General features: G+C 38.9%; 1 protein-coding gene across 3 annotated transcripts in view; it reads left to right on the top strand.

The window, feature by feature from the left end:
* The window catches only part of CABIN1 (calcineurin binding protein 1), a 105,107-nt gene that overhangs the window by 49,020 nt on the left and 45,544 nt on the right, over positions 1-10,543 (top strand). The window lies entirely within an intron of this gene.

Raw genomic sequence — 10,543 nt, 5'->3', positions numbered from 1 at the left:
CCAGCTCTGCATTGACCTTGCCTGGGTTAAAGCACAACTATTCTGTTCTCATGCAGAGCTCCCAGGCAGGCAGTGGGGAAGAGACTGAGCTGCACCATCTGGGTCAGAGCTCTGGTGTGTCATCCCCTGTGCAGATGGTGCTGCAGCCCACTGTCCCAGCTCCTGTCTTCACATACAGACTCGGGTGATAAAACACAAATTCTAGCACTCTACAAAAGTAGTCTCATCTAATCTTAGAAATTATATGGCCAGCCTTAAGATTTTCTGAGCCTATTAATGTCCCCCAGGGTTATTTCCAACAGAAACCTTTTACCCAAAAGGTTTATTTGCTTCCATAAAGCAAATAAACACTGGGTTTTCTGTTTTGAGAACTCTTCAGCCTTCATGATACAAAAGAGTTAAATGAGTGTCTCAGTGGTTTTCTGTAGATATTTTACTCCTGCAGTACCTTTTTCTTCTGCAGCAAGTAGCACTGGTGTTTTTTATCTCTTGTAGAGAAGATTTAGGGTTGTTGAAATTACAGCTGACTCAATTTTACAAGTACAAACAACAGAGTGCAAGAGAGAAAGCTAGCAGCTCCTCCCAGACATTTTATAAATCATGCATACTCCTAGTAGAATTATTTATGAAATGTTTATGACAGCACTGTATGAAAAGAAATAAACCTGGGTAAAGTTGTCTCTTGGTAAATTTTACTGCAGAACTGCTGGTCTGGATCTGCGTGTCATGGGCTGTTGTATAATTTGTTAGCTGTCACTCATCTGCAACTTTAATGAGCAAAAAAAGGCATGTTCAGTTAGCCCTGACTTCTTCTCGTTTGACATATTAGAATAATGTCAGGATGCTCAGAACTTCCCTTTTTCAGTTCTAAGAAAAAACAGTGTTGCTGCATTATTGTACCTGTTTGTTTCCTGAGCAGTAAAGAAAGGCCCTGATTTTCTGTAGGCAGAGGTTTTTGCACGTTCATGGCTTTGTTAGTGATGGCAATCATATGAATGAATATTGCTGTTAGATTTTAAGGGGTTTTAGCTGTGCTCCTATAAATTACTGTCAAATCTGTTTTGCTTGGCCATTTCTCTCTTGCATGTACAGGTACATTCCAGCTTTTCTCCTCTTCTTTTTCTCAGTGTGAGTGTAAATATATACAGAGATTTTTTTTATTTTTTTTTTTTTAGGATGGCTGCAGGATGGTTTCTATAGTAACTAAATTAGAAATTATTTCAGCAGGAGAAAAAAAATCCCAATATATGGCTTTATATAGTAGAGCACTTTCTTATACATCCAGATTTCATGGTACTATTAATAAAACAGAGTTAAACTTTGTGCACAGATGATGGGCATTGATCAGGCTGTGGGTGAGTGGGGATTGTGGAAGAGGAACTTTGGTGGTTGAGTTCCACATACCAGCAAGTTCTCCATAATATATATACTATATTTTAATATATACTATATACTAATATATACTATAGTTTAATATATACTACTTGTGTTTTCCTGGCACATCTTTTGTGGTAATAATAATCTGTTGTAATAAAGATCTACATGGCATCTTTGGTAACTGTTCCCCACAGACAAAAGATGTTCATGCACACCATAGTGCTGTGCATGGAGTCTTGCTGCAAACTGTCATGGATAATTGTTGTACTTTTAATTCCAAAAGCAATGCAGTGTGTTTAGTCTCTTCTGTATGTGTAAAGCCCTTCATTCTGTGGTCTGGGCAAGCAGGGTCAAATTAACATGGGGGCATCCACCCCCATAATACAATTTTATCTCAGCTGCTGGAGACAGCAGTGAGTTCCCTTTGTTTTGTCTTTGTTCATGCCAAGTGTGACTGGGCACTGGCAGGAGCCTCTGCTGAGCAGAAGGGCAGGTTCTGGACACTGAGTAGTTGAAGTCTAAAGTTGGTGCTGCAAGTTCCTAAAGGTAGTTCTTGTTACACAGCATGGAGTGTAATACCATTACCCAGTGGGAGCTTTTCTCCATGTAGCAGGCTCTTCCCTTAGCTGTGTTCCAGACCTAGAGTTACATCTGCCTGTCTTAAGAGGAAAGTTGGGTCTGAAAGGAGAGCAGGGTGCTGTTTTGGGATTCTCTGTGACCAGAGCCATACATGTGAATTTGAGATGTAGAGAAGAAGGCTCTTCTGAAGTCCCCAATATAAGGGACAAGCAGGCAACATGCCTCAGCTTTCCTGGGAGTTGGGCAGTTCTATCAAGGAAATTTAATTTTGTGCCTCAATTGTTTTTATACATTCCCATAGATACACATTACTGGTCACTGTCAAAAATACAGCATTGAATGAATAAATGGGATTTTCTTTTGATCCAGTCCAGCCATTGTTTGTTTCTCTCCCATTTCCTGAAGTTTAACCTCAGCATTAATGATTTTCATGCCTCTGATTAAAATGAAAGATTTGTTACAGAATTGAATGTCTGTGTTAGAGACAGCTGGTATATATCATCCAAGGGAAGAGGGAAATCCATTAGCAGTGCTCTGAACCTATTTTAGACGTGTGTTCTGCCCAGTCTGAGTTTGCTACTGTTGGTTTGAAGAACCCCCAAACAGCACTCAGTGCCAAGGGCCAGCTCTTCAAGGTTGCTTGAGACAACCTGACTGAAACCCAAGGTTCAGTATTTCCTGCCATGTACTCGAAAACTTGAAACTGGAGGCAACAGCAGACTAAAACCGCTTTTGTAGAAATCTTACCACTCTGCTTTCCTTCCTGTCCTTGGCTGGTGACAGATCTGAGCTACTCTCCTCCTGCTCATAGTTGATGTGTCTCTTTTTGGTTGGCAAATGTGCTTCCAGTTCCTAGACATCTGCTGTGTGGAACATGAGCCTTGCAACCAAACTAGTGCCATTTAAATCAGACTGGAGGGAAATGAAAAAAACTTGAAGAAACTTACTGTGCATCCATTGAGTTGAGATTGTGCCCTCAGCATGTGGTGAGAGGTGGAGTTCAATGGTGTATGGAGGCTCTAAGAAAATGAATGATTAGGTTTTAATTTGATCATGATTGGTTGTGAAAAAAATGTTATTTTTTTTAGTGCTTTCTAACACTATGTGGAAATGAGTGTGAGGGGTTGCCAACTCAAATTAGGAAAAAAAAGAAAAAAATCACAGGGGACATCCCAGAAATCACAAGGGTTTAGTTATTCCATTTTGCTGTTCTTTCTTCTGAGTGCTTTGGATGACATTTTTATGCAACCACAAGGGACCAGAAACCATAAAGGAATCATTAAAAAAAAACAAAAAACACTTTGATTCCAGCAGCTAGATAATGCTTGAAGCAAGTTATTAGACTTAGTACCATTTAATACACAGAAACAAGTGACCTCCACCATTGACACTCCATGGTTGCACTAAACAAAATAGTAATGATACCATATTGACAACATATAATAGCCTAATTTTTTCCCCTACTGCTTATTTTTCTTTTCTGTGCTTAGTCTAGGTAGATAGGGACATCTGGTTAGGAGGTGGTTAAATTCTTACCTACTTTAGAAGATAGAATTGTCTTTAATCTCTTCAGGAGATGGCCATATTATAGCCATGAAATGTCAGTGTTTTCCCTGGGCAGGAGCAGGCCCAGCACGAGGCAGTGCTCTGCTTTGTGAAAGGGCTGTTCAGTAATGCAGCTCCTCCTGCCAGCTCTCCACCGACTGGGAAGCGTTCAGATGTTAAGTTAGACATCTTTCTGCTACATATTTTCTCCTTGTGCTGGGTGAAATGCTGTGCCAGTTTGGGAGCTGGGAGCAGAGCAGGGCTGTGCTCAGGCAGTGGGGCACACAGAGCTCTGCCTCGCCTGGGCTGGAGCTGCCACACTGCCTGCCTGCCCCAGGAATTTTAACAAGGGTTTCAGAGCTTTTCCTACGTTCCCAAATAATGACATTATAGAGCTATTGTTCTTCATCTGTGTGAGGAAACCATTTCTGGTGTGGTGAAGACATATTTGTGTGGAAAACTGCTGGGAATAAATGAAAAACCCTCCAGGAGTCCCTTCTGAGCCAAATGATTCTGTGATCATATGCCTTAATTTGTGAATACAGTCAGCTGTAGAAATGGCAGATATTTTATGGCTACAATATAAGCTAAAGTTTGGAAGACTGAAAAATGAAAACAAATCCATGATTTCCCATTCTCTTTTTTCTTGTTTTTCTTCCTTTTTGGTCTTTGCTAATTTTCTCCATTTCCCTTCATGCATCTTCTGCAGAGCAAAATAATGTTACAGGTGTGATCCTTCCAGCACTCATCATTGAATGTTCCTTGAGCCACAGGATAGAGGAAGTCCTGCTGAAAATAATCATTGTCATGCCTGCCTGCAGATTCAGGAAAGCATATTTGCATTGGTTATATATGATTTTTATTTGCAGGATTGTTTTTGCATTGAATACACAAATTGGGGGTGTTTTGGTTTTTTTTTTTATTTTTAATGAACACTTAAATTTTGGACAAGCTGATTCATTAAAATGCGTAATAAGGTGACAGCCTGGCCCTTTTCTCAAACTGAAAGTCAATTTTATTAAACTGAATGTATGAAAGATTAGTGAGTCTGACCCTATGGAATTTACTGAGGGTTTTCTGTTTGAAATAGGCCGACTGTTTCTATGTGGAAAAAGGTAGCTTTTTAAAAATCCATGTTTTAGTCAAATACTTATCTTAATGTCCATTGTTTTTCTTGTCTAGCATGGTGAATGGCCTCCACTGGGGAAAGGGGAAGCAGGAAAGTGTGATACAAGTTGTCCCTACAGTCAGAGTTAAAATTAAATTATTTGTTTTTTGACTTTACCTTTAATAGTTGTTATTTTGTCAGTAACAAGCCATTTTCCATCTTTGCCCCTTGTTTTTCCATTTGTAAAGTTAGTGTAATTCTACTCATCCATCCAGTCCAGTGATCCTCTAACGTTTTAGTTGAAAGAATGTTTTTAATAGGTCCAGAGGAGTGTATTCTCTCATTCTCTCTCACTTGCTCTCATATGTGCTCACTCTCTTGGGCAACCTCAGGCAGCTCTTGGGACCAAAGGTAAGCGAGGAGTTAACTGTGCAAGTGAAACTTTCATAGTGATTGGCTTGAGACCAGAAACCCAGCAAGCAATGAAGCCTTAAAGTTGCCTATAAAAAGCTAGATAACTTTTTCAACCTCTGCCCAACATGTTATTTACAGTTCTTCACTCCATCCTCTTGGAAAAACAGAACTCATCAGTGAAAAATGTCCGTCGTTCACAGAGTTTTCTGTCTCAATATATACATGCTGTTCTTCCTGGCCAACTTTGCAGGCTTCCAAGACCCAGCTAGTAAAGATGCCAATAAATCTAAATCCCTGGAGATACAAGCATGGGGTTTGGAACTGTCGTTTGTGCCAGTGGATATTAAACAGCTATTTTTTTCCATTCTGTTTCCCTAGGAAAAGTTTCTTCTTTGTTGAGTAGATGAATTTCTAGGTGAAGGTAAGCAAGGGTGCAAATGACCCCGAAATAAATGAAATATTGCTTTGTGGAAGGGAGATTGTCGTGGAGACTGTAGTGTGTTGCAGGACATAAAGCACTTTGTTTTAAACCTGGATCTTAAAAGTCTAACAGCAGCCATTCCACCCACTCTAAACACTATTTGAAAGGTGGAGGCTTGCTGGAATACTGTGTGATGAGTGTCCTTTTACAAATGTGTAATGAATAAATCCATAATTTGATTTTTCCATCTGCTAGCTGTGTATCAGATACGGGTGGGAGAGCTACCTTTAGGCACCTAATGGGATTACTTTTACACTTGGATTGGCTTCTTTCCTCTTTAAAAAAAAATTAAATAGGATTTTTTAACTAATTTAAGATTTTTAAATACAGCAGGAGTGTTTTAAAAGTGATCCATGAAAGGTCTTTAAAATACTTTTTTTATATTATATGTGTATTATATGTCTATTATCTATTTATCAGACTAGTTTTTGCAGGTTCCTGCTATGAGTTATTTCTCCTAGTTTTATCATGGAAATACATGGCAAGAACAGCTACATCAGTGTAGACTGCTGCATAAACAAAACAAAGCAAACAAACCCAGAAAAGACTACATCTGGAATCTTTGAAGCAAATCTAAGACATTAAATTGAATCTTTAATTAGCTGTCATTAGCTTTCCTTTCTCCTGCAAATTCCTACAGTCTCTCTGAAAGCTTTGACACAGAATTCCTATTAATATCCATGTGTGGAGTTCACACAAGAGTGTTGAGCAGGCCAATAATGTGCATGTGTCTGAAGTAGTGAAGTTGTACCTTTTGTCTTTAAATACCCCCTTCTTTTGTTCTAAAATCATTTCTGTAATGGATGTAGAGCCAGAATCGAGACATACTCAGGGGAGTTTTCTTCAATGCTTCTTTCTTTAGGTGAAAGATAAAGCCAAAATGAAGGGTGCTTTTTGATGAGCTGTTTCCACCTGTTGTATGTTCAGAGGATTCTGTGATGTTAGCCAAGGCAGTTTCCTCTTCTATACATTCAATTTTGTAGGTATTTCCATGACTGCTTTTGGGGAGATACCAGCCTTGCTCAGTACAGCACTTGTCTGTCCCATATTCTAGGTATGGCAGATCTTTTTCATTCCTGTATCTTGTCTGTGTGAAAACACCAATCTCTGAAGGTGAAAGACCCCAAACAGCAGTAAGGGAACACAAAACCACTTCCATCAGACAAACTGCTCATCCTCTCTTTCTGGAACCCCGTGAGAATTTCCTTCTGCATCAGTGATGATTTTAATTTACATGGAATTATGGTAATTTATTATAACTTCCATCCTTGTAGAAAGAAGAGAGTTAATAGTGAAATTATTTTATTAAAGAAGTATATTTCATGAGAAATATTCCAGGAATTTCAATTCTCTGGAAAAGGATATGTTTCATGGATATACACTGCCTTAATGCAAAAATGAAAACAGAAGAATGTGGGATGAGAGCAGCCTGATGCAAGTCTGTGTGTACCTGTGCAGGCAGGTAGCATTTATAGATAAATATTTTTAGCTTAATGGCTACAGCAAGATATAATTGGCCAAGTTAAAAAGGTTAAGATGGAGCAGATAAGAGGGCAGATGATGATAGGTAAGAGCATGTTTGTTGCTGTGTAGGCCGACCAGTTTGCTGGCTGACTGCGATGTCACTGCGCGGAGCTGAAATGTGGACAGTGGAGTGGGAGTTCTCTGAGTAATAGTACTCCATTTTTTGGCAAAATTCCTAAATTTAGAGGAGTAAAAATGTTGAATATTGTATAGTGTGTTATTGTTCCAGACTCTTAGGCTCCTGTGGAGGAGGTAGGATTTCCTGGCATAATACGAGCACTTTTGGAGTTTGCGTGGTAGCTGCTGTGGGAAGCAGCAGGGGTTGACTACTTAGACAAGGTGACTTTCTCAGCCTCCTGAAAGGAATTAAAACAAAGTGGGACTGAGTGGGTGAGTGAAAGTAATGAAGCTCACAGTGGTCAGTATTTCAGTGTGATCCTCTGAATGCTCAGGTGGATTACTCTGATCCAACAAGGGAATTTCTGTAAGAGCGTGAGTGACAAATGGCTTTTTCCCAGGAGCTTTATGGCCTTTGTTCATTTCAGTTGCCTCCACTTCATCTCTTCCAGTTTGCTTACTCACCTCATATCAGTAAAGTTTCACAAATTCAGCTTTTATGAAGTTGTTTAATTTTTCTATAGGTTAGAGGAAGGAAAATCAGTAAAAAAGCCGCCACAAGCTTTTCACTTGAAGCACTTCCTAACAGTTACTCAGAATGAATTATGAATTTTGCTGGCTATTTGGTTTGCTGACACAGTAAAAATCAGAACTGAAAACTCCTGCCAGGTCATTTTCTATTTAAATCTTTTCTCTCTTCAGCTGCTCCCTGTGTGTATATTCAAAGTGAATTAGCACTTACACTATGATCTCCTGTTTAGCAGACTGAAACTAGTGGGAGTCATTAATACAATGGCATTTTCTTAAGTATTCAGATGTTTGAGATAATTTAATGAGCTTGGTATAACAGCTAAAATGATTTCTGTTTACACATACCAGATTTATTCCTCCTCACAGACTACACTAAGGGTTTAGAAGAATGTGTTGGGGTTTGTTGCTCCTTTTTTTCTTAATTAATAGTATAATTGTTAACTACAGCATTTCAGAATCACTGGGCTCTGGTTATTTCCAAGTGGGAAAAATCTGGACAAACCTGAAGATAGGCCAGGCTTTTATGTCCATGTAGTTCATCCATGGAGAAGTGTGTGCAGCCATCCCAAACTCTGGGACTCTTCAGCACTGCCTCCTGGCTTGGCTGATCCTCTTCGTATAGAGCACATATTTTATGTTTGCAATCCATGTGTGGCACAACTCATGGCAGACTCAGTGTTTAAAAAGCTGCAATAGAATCACAAATCAGATTTTAAAGAGAGGTAGTGCTTGTAGGCCCTTGTGGTTGTATAATGAAGATGGGATTTCTAAGGTGCAGTGATTTCAAAGGTATTTTCTTGATGGCATAAGGGAAAATACTCAAAGGGAATGTAAGTGTTGAAACGAAATGCACATTCCATATACTTTATGAGCTGAAATACAATGGGATAAACTTAATCCTTAAAAATTGTATTTAGTGACACAAAAAGGTGCTGTTTTCATGCCTGTAACACAGTAGGTTTTTTTCAATAGGCTTGAAAGAAAAACATATGGCTTTGTTTGCCCTTAGACTGACAGCTCTGTACTAAAGGTCTAACTGAAAATTACTTACTTCCCAGCAGGTTTCAGGTCAGGGTATTTTCATTGTAATTTTTTTCCAATTAATAAGAAAGCAAAAGTATTTTTCTGAATTATTTATACTAGAGAGAACATTACTTTCAGGACCAACAAAAATAATACTTCACATTTTGTAATGTTTCAAATAAAACATGCAGCTATATACACAGAAATTTTCTGAAATTGAAGCTTATTTCAAACAAAGAGATTTTGGAAGCTTGGGCTTTTACTAAATGTTTTTTTTATAAACCTTCTTTTCAATATTTAAAGTGCAGGAGCAAATAAGCAATATTCTATATAGTTTGTAAACAGAACGCCAGGCTATAAAAGTATTAGAAACTGACTGAAATTTAAATTAACAGCAGTGAGTGTGTTCCAGCTGGAGGGAGTCTTGGTCAGGAAACAGACTTGGGTTCCCAGCATTGCTATAGGTTGTGTTACAGAATTTCAGGTGAAGAATTTTACCAAAAAACCCAGTGTTGATTGCTTTGGAGATCATAAGTATCTTGATGTGAAATTTCAGAACAGTCAGTTGCCCTTGCTGACATTCAGAAATACCAACTCCTGTGCCATAAAAGTTACTATTCTGAGTTGTGCCCCTTGTCACCCAGGCACTTAGAAAGCAAAAGGGTTTGAATTAGGGAGGAAAAGAGGAGACACACAGACAGGATTTAACTGCCTTACACATTTCCTGCCCAGGGAGTTCTGTGCTCAGGATTTAGACAATCAGTCAATGTGACCCTGCTAACAAAACAGGAGAGTGGGAGAAATAATTTGAAGCAGAAGGGTGGGTTTCTGCTTTGTAAGTTAGTAGTCAGTGAGTACTGCTCCCTTTCTGAAACCCTTGCTAGAGGGCACAGGCACTGTTTTCTGGGCTGAGCATCACGGTGACAGGGTAGGCAGGTAAGCCATTCCCATGCAGGCCTTTTTTCTGGGTTATTTTGTCACTGTCTTCTCAATATGTCACTTCCCTCCAAAATCTGACAAGTCTCTGCATGCTTTTTGTAAATAATTGAGCCAGAATAAAATTTGCTGCCTCTGTATGTCCTCAAATCGATAAGGTAAAGCAAAGCAAAGTGTCTTTCTTCCTGAAAACTTCTGTCTGAGAGCTGTCTCCAGCAGCAGACTGGAGCTGACAAAATGAAAGGCCCACCAGGAGATGAATCTGAAGTCTTTTAAGTATGTGGGCAGCAAGGTGAAGACAGCAAGATGATGAACTGCAAATTTCTGTTCCAAGTCTCCTTTCAGCTTCATTTATTCCCATTGCTACCTTTTGACATCCTCCTCTCCCATTTTTCCATTTGCACTTGTTCTTTCTTCTTCCGTTTGCCCTTTTGAGAGCAACTGTTCGAATGTCATGTGTAGACAAATCATTTGATATGATTTTACCTTTGTATTTGTTATGATTTTACATTTGTCTGTCTCTAGACAAACAGCATATGGTCCATCTGAAATTCCCAAAATAATAGCTTTATCTGTAAAAATTGCTGTTTGTGAGTAAGTTTTTCAGGTATAAAATTACATCCAGTACAGTTCCAGCACTGATGGAAAAGAGAAATTTTCGTGGAAAATACTTATATAAGACCACAAAATTTGCCACTCTGGATCAGACAGGGGTTTCTAGGCAAATATTTCAATCTGGTAGCTATTGTTAGCTGACTATTTGCAAGATTGAAAATACCTGAGTTAAACGAGGCAAATACTGCTGCTGGAGGAATGATACTTCTAGTTCCTGTAGGACTTGCACTGAACTGGAAACTTCAGATTACTCTTATCTCTACAAGATAAAAAAAAAAAATAAAAAAGGTCAT

Source organism: Pseudopodoces humilis, chromosome 20 (genome assembly GCF_049639895.1).
Source record: "Pseudopodoces humilis isolate 2021_Gansu_Grassland_sample_001 chromosome 20, ASM4963989v1, whole genome shotgun sequence".
In the NCBI taxonomy this organism is placed as follows: Eukaryota; Metazoa; Chordata; class Aves; order Passeriformes; family Paridae; genus Pseudopodoces; species Pseudopodoces humilis.
Note: the sequence above shows the minus strand (reverse complement) of the source record. Positions and strands in the feature narration are given on the sequence as shown.